The sequence below is a fragment of the Panthera pardus genome, unplaced genomic scaffold (assembly GCF_024362965.1).
Source record: "Panthera pardus isolate Hobbes unplaced genomic scaffold, ASM2436296v1 HiC_scaffold_1, whole genome shotgun sequence".
Taxonomy (NCBI): Eukaryota; Metazoa; Chordata; class Mammalia; order Carnivora; family Felidae; genus Panthera; species Panthera pardus.
The window spans coordinates 88,668,141-88,685,720 of NW_026526654.1; the positions used below are offsets into that span (position 1 = coordinate 88,668,141).

At 40.0% G+C, this 17,580-nt stretch overlaps 1 protein-coding gene across 1 annotated transcript in view; it reads left to right on the forward strand.

The window, feature by feature from the left end:
* Positions 1-17,580, forward strand: part of MICU2 (mitochondrial calcium uptake 2) — a 143,320-nt gene that overhangs the window by 16,141 nt on the left and 109,599 nt on the right. The window lies entirely within an intron of this gene.

Consider the following 17,580-nt stretch of genomic DNA (forward strand, 5'->3'; position numbering starts at 1 on the left):
CAAAAGGCCATATTTCATTCTTTCTCATTGCTGCATAGTATTCCATTGTGTATATAAACCACAATTTCTTTATCCATTCATCAGTTGATGGCCATTTAGACAGCCTTGTAAAATCTTAAATTTATCCACATGTATATGGTATGATTTACGTATTTTGTACTAGAAACTTTATACCTGTGTTTCCTATTGCACGTGAGTTCCAAGCATCTCCCTCTTCTGGTCCTCATGACTTGGCTGGTGTCTACCCTGGTAATGCAAACCGTTTTTTGAATTAGACATGATAGGGGCGCCTGGGTGGCTCAGTCGGCTAAGCATCCGACTTTGGCTCAGGTCATGATCTCCCGGTTTGTGAGTTCGAGCCCCGTGTTGGGCTCTGTGCTGACAACTCGGAGCTTGGAGCCTGCTTCGGTTTCTGTCTCCCTCTCTCTCTGCCCCTCCCCCCCCCCAAATAAACATTAAAAAATGTTTTTAATTAGACATGATAAAAACCTAAAATAGGAAAGTACAATATTTTTTCATAAATTGTTTTAGATATTTCAAAGCAAAATATGAGTGACTTTTAAACCTGGGAATATCCTGTCCTTTTTCTCATTTGCTAGTGTATTCAATTAGAAGATAATACATAAGAAATTATTAGTGGGTTGATTTCTATGTGTGCAGTGTAAATACCAAGAGATCAAATCACACTATTAACGATGTTCTAAAGACAAATTATTTTCCGGTTAATTTGGTCAGAGCCCTACTGGGGCTTCTTCCCCTGATCAGACCCACAGTGCTGGGGAGTTGTGGAATGCTTGCAATTGCTCCAATGTTAAAGTCCGTGTTAGGAGACTGCTGTTGTGGTATGGTACTGCCTTTTTTTTTTTTTTTTCTTTTTAATGTTTAGGTTTATTTATTTTTGAGAGGGCACAAGTGGGGGAGGGGCAGAGAGAAGGGACAGAGGATCTGAAGTGGCTCTGGGCTGACAGGCTGACAGCAGTGAGCCTGATGTGGGGCTCGAATTCGGGAACCATGAGACCGTGACCTGGGCCGAAGCCTGGACGCTCAACCAACTGGGCCACCCAGGTGCCCCTTAGTACTGCTTTGATGTGTGGCCTCAGTGTGTGTCCCGTGGCTGTGACCGCGGATACTGCAGAGGAAAGAGAGTGGACAGGTGAGCACCATGTGATTAGCAGTGCTCCATCTCTCGAGGTGTAATAGGAAAGCCTGTTTCTTCCAGGAGACACACCAAGTGTAACACTCTTTAATGGCGAGCCAGGAAAGTGATTTTAAGCAGACATCGGGATTTCACCGGGAAACCACTGCAATAGAAAGCGGACAGCCAGTGGTATAATATGAGCCAAAGGCACACTTGTTTCAAAACCTAATGATAAGTAAACATATTTTATTTGTAATCGATTTTACTTATTTATGCAACACTGCAACTGTTTTGTTTTTAAATTAGGACTTTGAGTTTCAAGAGTAGACTTGGCCACCGGGCACTGATTAAATCCATCTTAAACTACCATCATGGAAAGATTGCTTCTTGAAACACCGTCAAAATACTGTTTTATCGTGGTTACTGAAATTCCTTCAAATATATTAGCAAGGGAGTTGGAGCTGTTGGCTATATCTTGATTCTTGGAGATTACTCGTGTTGGGTTTTTTCTTGAAATATACGTATGTTACAGAAAATTGAGGAGAAAAGGCAAAAAGGAAAGTGTAAAAACTCTCTTCCCTTTACCATGACTTAAAAAAACTTGCCATTATTAAAGTTCTGAGTTTTATATCTTGAGTAGGAAGGTTTTTCTTAGAACTTTGCGAAACAATATTATTCACAAAATATTTTTTCATATTATAGAAATAAAGTTAATGGCTCACTAGAGTAAAAGTGAGCTGTCCTTGACCTTTGGGGGACTGTCTCTTGCCCCTGTGTCTTTGCTCTCCAATCTCTTCTCATCCATATTTCTATATAGTGGTTTCTCTGCTAAAAGCTGTTAAGTTTTTACTGTGCTACGTGCCTAGATAGTGCCCTATTTAGAGTAGTGCCTAGTTTGGGGAAAGCACCCTACAGTGGCTCCTGCACCGCATCGGTGAAAACGTACGATGATGTTATACAGCGAAGATGTCCTTTAGGACACTGCTTTGTCCTGGCCAGACAGCAGTTGTGTATTCTTTATTTAAATCTAGTTTAGCTGATGGGAAATGTAAGACATTTTGGAAGGACCTGGAATTAGAAAATAGGTTTCTCGTTTTATATTTAGTCCTGTTTGGGAAGCTTTTTTTTTTTTTTTCCTTTGAAATTTTAAGAGATCCCTACAGCCAAATGTTGAAAACAGATTGAGTCTGATATTCATCTCAGCTATTTAAAGTTAATTAATTGCATACACTATTCTAATATGGGCAGTACTCAAAATTGGAGCATTTTAAGATTTTATTAATCATTGTATTTTATCATATTATCACTTATATTTGCTGATGCATCATTGTCACTTATTTCTTATCTTTGAATAGGTTGTGAATCCGTTTAAGAACGTGATGAAGGGTGTCTACTTTCTTCCCCAAAGTGCATATACACGTTTTCACGTATAATTTCAGGGAGTTATGGACACCAGGAAGTGTGACCATGTAGTGTGGGGACTTAGAGCCTGTGCGAGATCTAGTGTGTTAGAATACGTCCCTTGTCCCTTCTTTCTTCATATTATGAAATGTTTGCAATGTTACATCTAAAATTATTTCTAGTTCACTGCTTTTATCATGTCTCAGTGCGTTACTCCTAGCTTTTCAGTGATGTTACCCTCAAGTCAGATAATTTATGGTATTACTCTTCCCTTTCACCGATTCTTTGCTTCTGTTTGACTCTCTGCATTCTCGTTTCCAGCCCAGTGTATGGGCCATTAGCCCTATTACACTAGCTTACCCTGTGTATAGCTTTATAAAGAGAACACACACCTTTGTCTGTCCCTCTCCTTTAAGTCTTAAAGGCCCGTTGTCCGAGGGAGCGTCTTCAAGTTTCCTCTCTTCACCGTGTGGCCTGTAAGTAGGTTGGGTTATTCGAGTTCTCAGAGCTTAGGATTCTACTTACAAATTCACAGGAATGTTATTAATACTGGTAATCTGTAGTACATATATAAAGTTTTTAATTTTGTCAATTAAGTAAACAATAGCAATAAATATTGAGAAATTAATTTTATACTGAACAAAGTGACAAAATCCGTCCAAGTATGTAAATATTAAGAGTTAGTTACTCTTTGGGACTTCCCTGGCAATTCATGTTTGGAGATTTGGGTTGCCTGAATCATTTCAGCGCTTCAGGCTCTGTCTCTTCTTCTGTCCCCTACTCTTCCCGAGATTCAAGTAGAGTTATTTTCTTGGTTGTAAAAAATACGGGAGTAGATTATCACCACATACATTTTAACAAGATTACCCCAGTGCTAGTTCTGTCCATGCCTACCCTTAAAGTACACATGTAACAACTTACCATCAACCACAGGTTTTTACTGGTTTTGTTTCTCATATAAGATTCTAAAATTCTCAGGGACGTCTGGGTGACTCAGTCGGTTAAGCATCCAACTCTTGGTTTTAGCTCAGGTCATGATCTCACAGTTGGTGGGATCGAGCCCCATGTTGGGCTCTATACTGACAGCATGGAATCTGCTTGGGATTCTCCCTCTCCCTCTCTGCTCCTCCCCTGTTCACTCTCTCCCTCTCAAAAATAAAGAACTCTAACTTAAAAAAACGATTCTAAAATTCTCAGGGGTCAAGATAAAATTTTTCTTAACATGTACCCAGAGAACTTCGTATTTAGTACACACCTCACTGTTTCCTAGGCAAATGCTAACAGTTCTGCTAACTTCGTGTATGATTCACTGGCACGGTTTTATACGGCTCCTTTCCTGTATTTGCATGTTAAGTTATAGAAACCCATGATTCCTCATTTGACCCAAGTGTTGTAAATGACATAAAGCGTGGTAGAGAAGTTGAAGGAGAAAAGTGACTGAGTACTCAAAGTAATGGCATTTGAAATAGTAAAATGGGAAATTCTCTTCCATTTATTTATTTAGCAGTTGTCTACTTGACTTATGCTTAAAGCAAAACACAGTCTGTTTGATTTTCCAGTCAATATACAACAGATTCTATTATGGAATCATTTTAAATTTTCACTGTTACAGTATCCTCAGAAATTACTAAATAAAAGCATGGATATCTTCTCATGAAATTTGTCCAAAGAATAAAATAAAAGCCGAAAGAGAGATTTTGGCAAATCTTTGCCAGGTCTTAAGTGATTTGCTTGAATAATAAATTCATTTGCCAAAATATATAGTCATATCTGTGTGTGACTTGTTTTTCTGTATTGTGTATTTTTATTGTGTAATCTATGCATCACTTTTTTTAACTGGCGATTTAATTTGTAAACATCAACAGAAATACAAGTGACACGCATCGCAGTACCTTTGCTCGTAAACTCTACCTGCTTTGCCAATGCTTGGTAAAATGTCTGGCTCATCCCCCGCTCGTTTCCTACCAGTACATTCTGATAGCAAAATTTTATCATAAATACACTGTAAAGTTGTGTCAGTGATCTCCAAGCCAAAGCTGAAACAATCCGTTAAAACCTAAACCAAACATGACGTAAGGCCTGAAATCCATTAGGTCATTCGTTCAGATTTACAGGAGAGTGTGAAGCAGCTGGTGTAATCCAGTTGAGAGCATTCTGTTTCTGAGATTCCATGATTTCTGCAATCGGCAAAAAATAAGGCAATATTCTTTGGTACGGTTAACACTACCACCACCTGTCGATGGCTTTACCTCTCTCCTCTTCCCAAGAAGGCATTTTTTAAAACCGAAGTACTTAACAGGATACAGTAATTTGTGGTTATAATAACAGGAACCAAGGGGCCTTTATTTCCTTTTGCGTGAGAACTTCTTTAGTGCAGTTGCACATGACAAAGTGCATACCTGCCTAAAGATATTTTAATAAGCTAATGGGGTTTTAAATGTGTAAACACACAAAACAAAATTTTGTGTATTCACCCACCAAAATCTTTTTAAATTATTATTTTTTTAATGTCACACTCTGGGTTTGGAATTGGTTCCCATTCGTGAAGACCCATGCGTTCTGGCACATTTTCTTTTTTTTAACCATTTAGCAATATTAACCATGTAGTAGGCACTGGTGATACAGAGGGACAAAAATACATTTTCTGTTCTTAAAGAATTCACTGTACTGGACAACAGACGATTCCAGCACAGAGCTTGATAAACGTTTACTCTGGGTTCTCTATGCTCCTACCTGAGAGGCTACCTAACCCGAAGTGGCTACTTGAGGAAGGATTCCTAGAGCAGTAACACCAGAAGTAATTCTTACCCAGTAAGTTAGCCAAATGAAAAAAGGGACCAGAAGCAAGAAACTATGTTACATGCTTAGCTTTGTGAAGTGTTTTGATTACAGTCAGAAGCAGTAAGTGGTTATTTAACCTGTCTTCTGGAAAGGTACGCAGTAAGGTTTATCGACGCTCATCACAGGTAGCCGGGTAAATGCGGAAGCTTAAGGACACAGGAGCAAACATCAGTTTCAGGAAAATCATATTAGCAATGAACAAAACTGAGGTTGACATTTTATTTTTTTAAATAATTTTTTAAAGTTTATTTATTTATTATTGAAAGAGAGAGAGCACACAAGCTGGGGACAGGCAGAGAGAGAGAGAGACAGACAGACAGAATCTGAAGCGGGCTCCAGGCTCTGAGCTGCCAGCACAGAGCCCAACACAGGGCTCGAACCTAAAGACCCATAGACCATGAGATCATGACCTGAGCCAAAGTCAGACACTTAACCGACTAAGCCACCCAGGCGCCCCGACATTTTAAATTAGTACAATATTTATTTTGCACAAAGACCTAGTTCATAATAATAATAATAGTGCCAATGGAATATTTATTTATTTATTTTACCAATGGAAGTTTTAAATAGAAATATAGTTTTGTTTTTAATAAATTGCGAATCTGCCCCTTCTTTCAGGCTTTTGTTATCTTTCCATTTATTTATTTGAAGGTTTTTTGAAAAATTTGTTTTTGTTTTGGATGCAATTTCTGTTTATATGCAAGCAACAAATTGCTGTTTTCAAAAAATAATTCCACTCTTTGACCAAATTTTGTGTAGGGTTAGGGTATGGGGCTAAAGGAACTTGGTGCCAGGCAAACTGCTATCAGTATTCAGCCACAAGCTTTACGTGGCCATCCACACAGTGAGTGTTCCTGTAACTAAGGGGACAGACAGTCTTTTCCTGGGACGTGGGGATGGAAGTCTGAGTAGATCACAGAGAATGTGGCAGTCTGGGGAGAAAGCAGTGCAGAGTACTCTCGGAATGAGTTACTTTCCCTCTGCAGTCCCAAACTATAAAATACTTTACAGCTACAGACTGCAGCTGTACCCCACAAAGGGGAGGGAGGGAGGAGAGAAGGGCCCATCCCTTCTTTACTCCAGACTGGGTCATTTATTGCAGGATACGGTGTCCTAAATGTTGTTATCTTTAGCAGCGGCCTCTGTTTGTGACTCAGCCCTCTGATAGCAGCACTTTCTCCGGGCTTACCTGAAATTCTCAGTTTTGAGAACTTTTTGCATGGGTGAGTTCGTTGCAGAAATTAGACCACAGCTCCCACCACAAAAGGTTCTTTGTTACTGCTCTGCTGCCCAAAGGAGAGAGACCACAACCCAAATAAATTTACTGATACCAGACCTGTTACTAACTTCCTACTTAAACTTAATTGTATCATCTTGAAAAATATTAGTCTGATGCATGTCTCATTTTGAAAAGTAAGAAGTCACAATGTCATGGGTGATAAATAACATGGGACAAGTAATGACCGTAGTTTGAAATTGATCATCAGTGAGACACACACACTTGCAAACCCCTAGTAGCTCCTTTCCTACTTCTGTCTAGCACTTCCCGCCTTCCATTCCATTACGCCTCCCCCACTAGAAAGTGAGCGCCTCTTCGTTTTATCTCCATACGATGCTAGGTCAGAGGAGATGCCTGGTATTTGTTAAATAAGTTGGTGTTGAATAGTTTTAGCAAGAGTTCACAGAGTAGTTTACCTTCTCCTGTGGGAGCAGGGGGAAATAAACTGAAGTGACTCAATCATGCCCTTGGAAAATGTCACTTAGTTATGGTTGCAATGAGTGATATTGATGAAACTTGGGATTGTAGTTTTAAGTCGAGACTCTAGTCTTTTTTTTTTTTTTAAGTCGAGACTCTAGTCTTTTTTTTTTTTAATCATATGAAGCCTAATTTAAACTTTTTGTTAAGAGCATAAACAGAAGTTTATGTAGTTGTTATGTACTTCCTGCAAGGTAATTATGGAAGAAGAGAAAGTGAGCATTCTGTTCACTCATCTCATCAGGAGAGAGAAAGCAGTTACTCGAAGAGAAGGCGCTTATGTTTTTACTCATCAGCGTCCCCTGCCAGTGGCCACTCCTCTCTACACGGAGCTCTACGCTTTTTTTTAAGTTAATAGAAGCATATGTCGTTTCATTACTGCACTTATCCAAGGAAAGTCACACGCGTTCTTCTAGTCTCTGGAAAGAAGTCTAGGCTAGGCCCTCACTAGACCAGACAACGTTCAGAAGCCAGCCAGAGTCATTCCCGGAACTTCAGGGTCTTCTAAGAGTGACTTTTGTCTCCTTGGCTAATATTCTCTCATTTTGTAGAGTTTATTGTGAAGTATAGCTTATGCAGTTAATATTTCTAATTTAGTCTGGCAGGACTTTTTTTTCATATACGATGAATTCTCCCCCAATTCAGAACAAAATCGGAAAGTTCTAATGACTGAAATTTTTCCACTTGTAAAAGCTTTCTTTAAGAAGAAAAGATAGTCTTTCAGATGGGCCACAGAAAGTTCAAAGACAGCAAAGCAATAATATGGTATCCAGATTGTTACAAATTCCAAAATAAAGGTCCCAAATGAATACGGTTTTACTACGTTTGGTCTAATGCATTGTGGGTATATTGGATATATTGGAAGCATTGTAAGGAAGGCTCTTTCTTTTCTCACTTTCTTCCTGGGAATGCAGAAAGCAAAGAATGTTCAACAAAGAACAGAGAGCTAACTTTTTCGAATTTGTCACTTCATGGATAAAAACTAGAGACAGAATGGTGAAGCACCTGTTGCTTTAAAGGCAATAAACTAGGGAAATGTTTTAACAGAAGTCATCAGCTTTCAAAGATCTCTTTTATCCACTTCACATCACTCATTGCTCTTAATTCCTTTGTCACATTTTTTCCTGCATTACAAGTAATCCTTGAAATCCATGGAGCATTTTATAGATAACCAGAACCATGTGGATGGTTCTCACGTGCTCAGCATAGCCCCAAATCCCAGCATTTCTGCTGCCCCTCCTTCCCCACGTATTTAGCTTTAGATGCAGGTTTGAGAAGCAAATAGTTGTGGTAATGGGAATTCATCCCCACTGCCATCACTTTCCACCTACCACGACTCTAAATTCAGTCTCTGGTGGGTTTCGGATGACAAGAGAGCCACCAACAGGCCCCCGGCGTTTCTTTGATCTCCATCACTGCATTCTACACTCTTCGTTCTGAGGGGCTACTTTCTCCGGCAGCTGCTGCCCTCATGCCAGTCCGCTGGTTATTTATGTGTAACAGTATACCTTGGCCAACAGAGCAGAGCCGTGGAAGTATCTTATGAAATCTCATTATTCAGATAAAAGTTACGATTAATACCGTTTAGTCCGTTCCTAGTAGAAAAGTTCTCTTGAACTGCGGTGAATGAGATGAGGACGAGCCCTCTGGGTCGAGTGGTTTGAATGTGCCCTCCCCTTTGGAGTGCTTTCATTTCCCTACATAACATGTAAGACTGAGACGTGTCTTTTAAGAATAACCTTAGAATAGGGGCATCTGGGTGGCTTAGTTAGTTAAGCGTCCGACTCTTGATCTCAGCTCAGGTCTTGATCTCAGGGTGGTGAATTCCAGCTCTGCATTGGGCTCCGCGCGGAGCACGAAGTCTACTAGAAAAATAAAATACATAAAAAATTAAAAACAAATCATCTTAGAAATAAATTATGACTTATCCTTTACTGTGCCCTTTTTTGGGTATTAGCCCTTTAGAAAACAGCTTTTGAGATAACCAACAATAAAGGCGTCATGGTTTCAACCTTCGATTTTCTAACATCTGCCTTACTTAGGTTTTCTGAAAGAGACTGAAACTGATCAGTTTCCTCTGAGGCCTTCCAGGATTATTCAGACCCGAAGTACATACACATACATAAGACGGTGGCAGAGGAGCAAATTCAAAGCTTCATTTCAGTAAAGTTTGTTTTGTTTTGTTTTTTGTTTTACACTATTATTTTGCAAATTGATGTCTGATTTTGCCCTTTCTCTTTCCGGAGCACGGCAGTTAATCAGAGGTTGAGTTTTTGTGTCTGTCATGCATGTGGATGTTCTTTTCCCTGATTGCTTCTCTTCGTGCTTTTCTTCTGCCTTCTGTGTGATTTTTCCCCCTATCATGTAATCCATGTATTACTGCAAGGTTGATTCTAATCTTTTCTGTTTCTTAAAGTATTTTAAGTTTTATAATGGCGTTTTCTCTTATTTAGTGAGACCAACTCCCTTCTCAAGTGTTTCTGTTGTCTGTCTGGCATCTTATCTTGCTTTCTGATGTTGTAAGGTTGCCACTTTTGTTTCCTATGATTTTTTCTTATTTTCTTTCAGAATGGGATTTTCATTGTTCATTGTTTCTTGTTGTTCTTCATTTTTTTCCCACAGAACTTGCATGGTCCCAACACTAGGTTTTAAACAGACTTTCCAGCCAAACACCGTGTGTGCCAAAAACCATGTGAATGTTTATCCTTGACTTCTTTCCATCTTGATCTAAGCACTCTTTATCTTTGCATTAGAATATTAGCTAAGAGCAGGATGTTAACAGCAACATCACCTGTTCCATCATTTAGCTGCCTGAGGGCTCCATGGTCATGAATAAGTATTTCCCTCTGCCCCACCAAGTCATAACTTCTGATGTTGGCCCCCTTTGGTAGAATACAGGAGGGGGAAAAGGACAACTGTTGGGCCTGTAGTGAATGCAGAGAGTGACAGGAGCTCCCCGTGGGACGTCCTGTACTTTTCTCTGGCCTTCACAGCCCCTGCAAACCAGGAGATGTCAGTGACAGCAATATTCCTGTCCCGTATGATAACTTTGTACAGATTGGGAACACACACCCTTTCCTCAGTGCACTTTGCTCCCATTTGCTGGACGATTGCATGGTGATTCCAGCGAATGGTGCCCCATGGACTTGTGCGGTGCACACAGCTGTCCAGGGTGGCCCTCATCAGTGAGGGATTTCAGGACGTCACCCACTCACTCCCCCAAATGACACTGTCCTCCCTGGAAGAAGAAACTACTTTTCGGTCCTAGTGTTTTGTTACAGTTGGATCCAAATTACCAGAAGATCCTTCTAGGACAAGTTTAAAGTAGGAGGTTAGGAGCTAGCCTCGGCATGGCTGCACTTACTGCTTTTTATTTTTTTGTCGTGATGTGGGAGGGAGGTTTTAAGAACTTTCACATCAGTTTTTAGAATTTTGTTTCTGTTTTGTTTTGTTTTTTAGTGACCCTTTGATTTTGTTAAGAGTTAACTCTCTTAAGAAGGTACCTCATACCTTCTTTTTTTTCTTTTTTTTTTTTTTTTTTTTTTTTTTTTTTGCAGGAACCTAGTATAGTAGAAAGGACCTTTCCAGATTTTATTTTCAAGTGAATTATTATGTTGATTGAGATTAAAAACCAAAAATCCAAAGGAAAAAGAAAACTTGTTTATTATGCAGTAGATCCTTTAATACCTGGAGAGTCCAACTTCCTCTGGTGCTGATATTCTCTCCAGAGCCTTGGAACAGTCCTCTGTACTTCGAGATTTCAGACATGAATATCTACATTTATGCTGAAATGTATATCCTAAATAAATTGCTTGTAATTATGGTTTGCCTTATGCTACTTTTTGTCTTTGAAAGGAATTGATTTAGCCCCAGGAAAAAGCAGTCGCATTTCTCTTCACATCCCGAAATCCCCCACACCTGTGTTTCAGCATACGGGTACGTTTTTCGTAGATGCTTTTCCTGTAAGTGATACTGCGTTATGACTAGGAATACACTGGTGGTAAGTTCTTTTAAAGGTGTATGTTAACAGTTTTGGAAAGATGAAAAGATTCACATCCTGTGGTCTAATTTTATTTGACATATAATAGTATTTATGGCAAGCCCAAACCATGTCTGCTTAGTTTTTCTGAAAGACATTCTATTTTCACTGAAGATTCTACTCATTTTCAGTTTATGTAAACATAGGCCTGGTATTTTTATCTAACACACATTCTACAAAGTACTTTGGATATACTGTAGATCAGACAGTAATGCTGAATTTATATAGCATCATCCGGGGTGTGCATGTGAGGGAATCTTCCAGAAGACTAAAATTACCCTTGCAAGCAGTGAAACATCCTTTTTATGCAAGATGTGCGTTAACATTTAAACCGTGTTACATATTTTCATACACTTTTAACAGAATATTCCCTACATAAATTAGCAGTTTCTCAATGCCTGAAGATCATCCCCATAAATAGCCCCAGCGGCTACTGATTGGTTGTCGTAACGGTGATTGGTTCAGACTCTTCTCGAGGCTACTGACTGGTTGTCGTAACGGTGATTGGTTCCGACTCTTGCAGCCAGGTCTGTTGTACATTTGTCTTCTTTCCTATCTCACTGTCAGGCTATTTAGATCTCACTTCTGCCATCAGTGTATGTGCATCTAGCATTTGTAACTTAATGTTTTTAATGTGCTGGGATGCTGAAACTTAATAACCCAAGCTTATTACATCTATTTGTACGTTAAGGGTAAGTGTTGAATCGCGGTATGAGTTTCCTGTAGAATCGGCTAGGTAGGTTCCAGTGTCCCACATATATGGTGGCTGTTGTATAAATTAACAGAAGAAAATGTCAGTAGCCAAGATGACCTTTCCAGTGTAGTGTGTGTGCCATTCTCCTCTTTGGTCCATTTATGTTTTCATATACCCCAGCAACCCTCTACACCACGGATGTGCCCCCCGCCCAAGCTCAGAACTGACTTTAGTATAGTTTGCTGTACTGCAGCTCCTTGTACCCCCTCTTGTGTGATGTGGTTCAGCCATCTTCTGCTCTGCGATGCCTTTCTGAAGTCTTCCAAGTAACAAGACAGTTCATTGGTCCTCTCTCTGCCTTCTCATAGAATTTTTTCTATAATTCTATTAGAGCATTTGTTAAAATTGTATCATAGTAGTAATAGCTAACCTTCTAGAGCACTTAGTGTGTGCCGGGCATTATGATAAGGGCTTTGTGTGTATTATTTCACTGAACACTCATTCTTTAAAAGAGCCTTTGAATGATACAGGGAGATGAAAAGATACAGCATAAGGAGTATAGTCAACAATTTTGTATGGTGACGGGTAATGACTACATTTATTGTGCTGAGCATGGAGTAACCTATAGAACTGTTGAAGCAAAGTGATGTAACGTTGCATGTTAATTACACTTAACTTTGTTCAATGACTAAAAAACGAATAAAAGACCTTTTGAAGTAGTGACTTCTGTTTTGTCCATTTTATGCATTAGTTAAGTGAAGAAGGATAATACAACTTGACCAACTGATAGAGCTGGCATTTAAACCCAAGTAGTCTGATTCCCGTTTCCACATTTTTCATATGAATCAGATGAGGCACAGAGAGGTCACTGGTCCAAATTTCACATGTCTAGTAAGTGACCGAACAGGAATTTGAATCCCAGGCAGTTTGGCCTGAGAGACAGTGCTCTTATTAATTATTTATTTGCTATCCAGCACTCCCCTCTGTAAACTCCTTAAAGGAAGACCTCATAGTATCCATCTATATATCTACAGAACAGTGACACATAACAGGTTCTTCAACGTTTGAGAATGAATTAATGAGCTTTTCATTGCCTGATATGTAAGAATACTAAGCTACGATTTGCTCATATATTGTTACTCTCAGATATAACTTTAATATTTTGACCTTTATTGTTCCTTCTCATCCTTTCCATCTAAACTGATATTCTGATGACACTTACAAAGTCTATAAGCCAATGTCTTTGCCTTAGTTCAGTTTACCAAGCCCAACCTACCATAGATAGGCCACATATATCCCAAAGTGAGAAAGAGACTAAAGGAAATGAATGGAGGTTAAGCAAATGAGTACCCAAAACAATATCAATAACAATAATAACAACAACAGTAATCGTTCAAGGAATATGAAAGCAGCAGCCAACAATTTTTACAAAGCCACCTGAAAACTCCTGTTTTGGGGATGCTTGGCTGCCTCAGTAGAGCCTGAGACTCTTGATTTTGGGGTTGTAAGTTCAAGCCCCACACTGGGTGCAGACATTGCTTAAAAATAAAATCTTTAAGAGGCCCCTCGGTGGCTCAGTCAGTTAAGCATCTGACTTTTTGATTTTCAGCGCAGTCATGCATGATTTCAAGAGATCAAGCCCTGCATCAGGCTCTGTGCTACCAGTGCAAAGCCTGCTTGGGATTCTGTCTCCCTCTCTCCCTGCCCCTGCCCTGCTCTCTCTCTCTCTCGCTCTCGCTCTCGCTCTCACTCTCTCCCTCTCTCTCCAAATAAATAAATAAACATTTTTTTAAAACCTTTAAAAATAAATAAAGAAATCCACCTGAAACATGTAAGAGAAGGAAAGAAGGGAAGGTGGGAAAAGAGCATGCAAGCATGTGTGTAGGAAAAGAACGCAGATGAAAGAGAGTTGGGGAGGAAGGAAAAATTGTTCATTCTTGACAATTAAATCCATCCAGTAAGTCTGAAATTTGATCAGAATTGGTTACACAAATGAAGTAAGGCGGGAATAAACCTGGCAGGTAAATAAAAGATTAAAAATGGCAAATTAAACGTAACATTATGTGTCATATGTTCATACTTCAGTGATGTAGATTTATCATCTAAATTCTGTGAAGTAAGCATATGTATATATATATAAGCACATCAATTATACTAGTGGTTTTTAAAATTCAATACTGGGTGCCTGGCTGGTTCAGTCAGAGGAGTGTGCAACTCTTGATCTTGGGGCCATGAGTTTGAGCCCCATGTTGGGTGTAGAGATTATTAACTAACTAACTGAACTTAAAATTCAGCTACTGTATGGTAAAGGTGACCTAAATAAAACTAATTTGTTGGTTCATCAACCTGGAATTATAAAGGTTCTAGTGATTTTAAAACAGTACTCCCCCCCCCCCCCCCCCAGGTAAGGTTCATGGCAGCAAAGAAACATTAGAAATCCTACTTTGATTGAAGGAGAGAAGCCATAGTTAACATTTAGGAAATGGACAACAGTTAGCCCAGGCCTAAATATGGCTAATTCTTGTCATAGTCATTTTTATTCTCTAGAGCCTCGCTTAAATCCCACTGTTTTCACGAGCTTCCTCAGCCATCGTTACCCACACTGCTTTCTCTGTTTTGCTAACTTCTGTAAGTCTTAGAGGAGCGAGTGTAGGGTAGTGGTTGAGACTGGGGTTATTGTCACACTGCCTATGCTGTGGACTTACTTGCTGTGTTAATCTGAGCAAGCCGTTGACCCTTGACAGGCCATGGTTTCTTCCTCTGTAAAATGGAGACGGTAAAGATGTGTGCTGTTGGGGTTATCGCGAAGGTGGCAAAGATGTTGGCACGCTGCCCTGCGTATACGCCATGTCAACGCCAGCTATTATTGTTAGGCTTTACTGCTATCCTGTTGCCGCCTTGACTCACACGTGTCCTGTCTCTTCCTAGAGAGACCTCAAGTTAGTAGATGCTCCAGTACGTCTTTACTTGAAGGGTGGATTAGGATGCGGGGAAGTTCCATAGGAGAAGTGGTAGGATTAGAATCGACGATGGTGGCGACCTCCAAGCGAGGGCTGTGTACTCAGTAAGCAGAGTGGGAGAGGTAGTAGAAAGGATGAGGGACAAAAAGAGACATCATGCCGTGGCAGTTGAAAGATTTGTAGGTAGTTGAAAGAATAGGTTTGTCTATACCACAAAGTAGCAGGAATTAAAGGCCACAATACCAGAGTGAATTGTGAGGGTGTTGGTAGGGGTTGTTAGTTGTATTTCATAGCATCTGCTGATAAAGTCATGGTGGTAGGACAGATTTGGAGGTCATGTGCTTCTAAGTGACCTTCTAAATTCATGGCCTGTGATTCATATGACAACTTTAAGCTCAGAGATCCGCCCGTGAAAGGGAGTTTTAGTTTCACCTCCTCTACTTTTTCTTGTTCACTGGAGAGGATATTTAATCAAAACTGGAAGGGATGACAACCCAGTCGGCCATTCGTTAAAATGGCGCTTCCCAGAATAATTGATTCTTCTCAAGACTCTTCGGAAATGTTATGCTTATGCAAGTTACAGACATACAGGCATATGGAAAATATGGAATGGTAACCATGAGATAGGGGATTTTTAGGGTCTAAATCTCCTAGAAGAAAAAAATAGGATTTCTTTGCAAGTAGTTTTCATGTCTTGCTGTAAAATAGTGGAAGGTTTGTTTTTACTTCTTGGTCATTTTTGACACACCAGGAAAGAATAGGATTGCTACAAGGGGGAGGACATCATGAAAACCAAGAGACGCGGAGGTAACAGTCCATCCTGTTATGAAACCATTTGAGGAGGAGCATAAATGAGTAATTGACTCCTTTTAGTTGGTTGAAATTTAAGAGTTTGATTACACAAAAAGGATTAAGTTGGGCAAAAAGCTGTTCTTTTAATTAGTCAGGAGCAATTTAGATATTAGGAAGCATTAAAAAAAGACGTTTGTTTAAGAATTTGGAAATATAGGGGCACCTGGGTGGCTCAGTCGGTTGAGCTTCCGACTTTGGCTGAGGTCATGATCTCGCGGTCCGTGAGTTTGAGCCCCGCGTCGGGCTCTGTGCTGGTGGCTCAGAGCCTGGAGCCTGCTTCGGATTCTGTGTCCCCCTGTCTCTCTGCCCCACCCCTGCTTGTGCTCTGTCTCTGTCGTGTCTTTCAAAAATGAATAAACATAAAAATTTTAAAAAGAATTTGGAACTACACTATATTTTTGTATGGATCACTCACTTTTGTTAATTTCTTAATAAACTATACAATAATATTAGTATAGTAAATAGAACTATTCTCTAAACTAATAGTATATATGCCCTTCTTTCCATTCTTCTACTGTACTGTATTCTCTCTCATATCTAGGACTTTGGCAGTGCTGTGACATTTACTGAGAAGACCCTTACCCGCTCTCCCCTATCTCATTTGTATCCTTTTTTTTTCACTGCCAAAGCACTTAGTACATGCTGGTAGGAATTAACGTTTGTCTTGTTTACCACTGTTTTCCTACACATACTCGGTATCAGTTTCTTAAATAAAATAATAATGTTATCTGTTACTATATCTGCCTCATATATAAAATGTTTGGAGTGTTAGTAAAATCCAGTTTCCTTCCTTTTTTCTTTTTAGAGAGAGACAGCATGAGTGGGGTAGGGGAGAGGCAGAGAGAGAGAGGGAGAGAGAGAGAGAGAGAGAGAATGAGAATCCTAAGCAGGCTCCATGCTCATCGTGGACCCCAACATGGGGCGCGATCCCATGACCTTGGGATCATGATCTGAGCTGAATTCAGGAGTTGAACGCTTAACCAGCTGAGCCATCCAGATGCCCCAAAATTCACTTTTCTGATGATTAGGATAAGAATATGGAGTAATATAATTAAAACATGACTCTTGGGTTATTTTTGTGGTAGTAATTTAAGGAGAAATAAAAGGAAAGACACAAATAGACAAGTTCTGGGGAAGATAGGGGTTCAGATCATTGCAGTATTACTGAGTATGTATGTTTAGTATTCTGGTATGCACTACATAGACCACCACAGAGGTATGAAACTAGCTGGTCGAAGAAAGCAACAGTCAAACCGAGGAGAGAGCATGAACACTAGGCAGAGGACTGAGATCAGCCCAAAAGGAGCTGTTGACTTAGAATTTTGTTGGCTCTGAATTTGGAGAGGTTGAAGCAACTGGAATTCACATTTTTCCCCCCTCTCGATTCTAGTCAGTGAGCATCACTGTGTGTCAGGGCAAATAATAGGTTCAGTGGTAGGAACTGTGAAAGGAAAGTGATGTGTCCAGGGAGGATGTTGTGGTTCAGATCAGAGCAGTGTTGTAAGGAAAACAATCCAAGGTGAGAGGATGCTTTCGGATTTCTGCATCTACTGCTATCTTGACATTGGTGTCTGCGTTAACCCCTGTGTTGTCTTCCTCCGTATGTCTAGGATACGATGCCCAGCCTTGGATGGGAGGTGAGTGTGGTAGGTAAGGGTCCAAACACTGCGAGTTGGACACTTCTGGTTTTTTACACTGGCTGTGCCATTGACTTTAGTCTCCATGCCTCCTGCAGTATCTGTTGTTCAGTTGTGGTGAGGACTGAGTAATCATGTGGAAGGCTTTATTAGTATAGTCCCTAGCACGTAACAAGTGCTCAACGAAGGGTTAGCAACAAAGATTTCGATATTGTCTCTATCCACGTTTGAGTCGAGATCTAGGTGCCGTTGCCTGAGATAT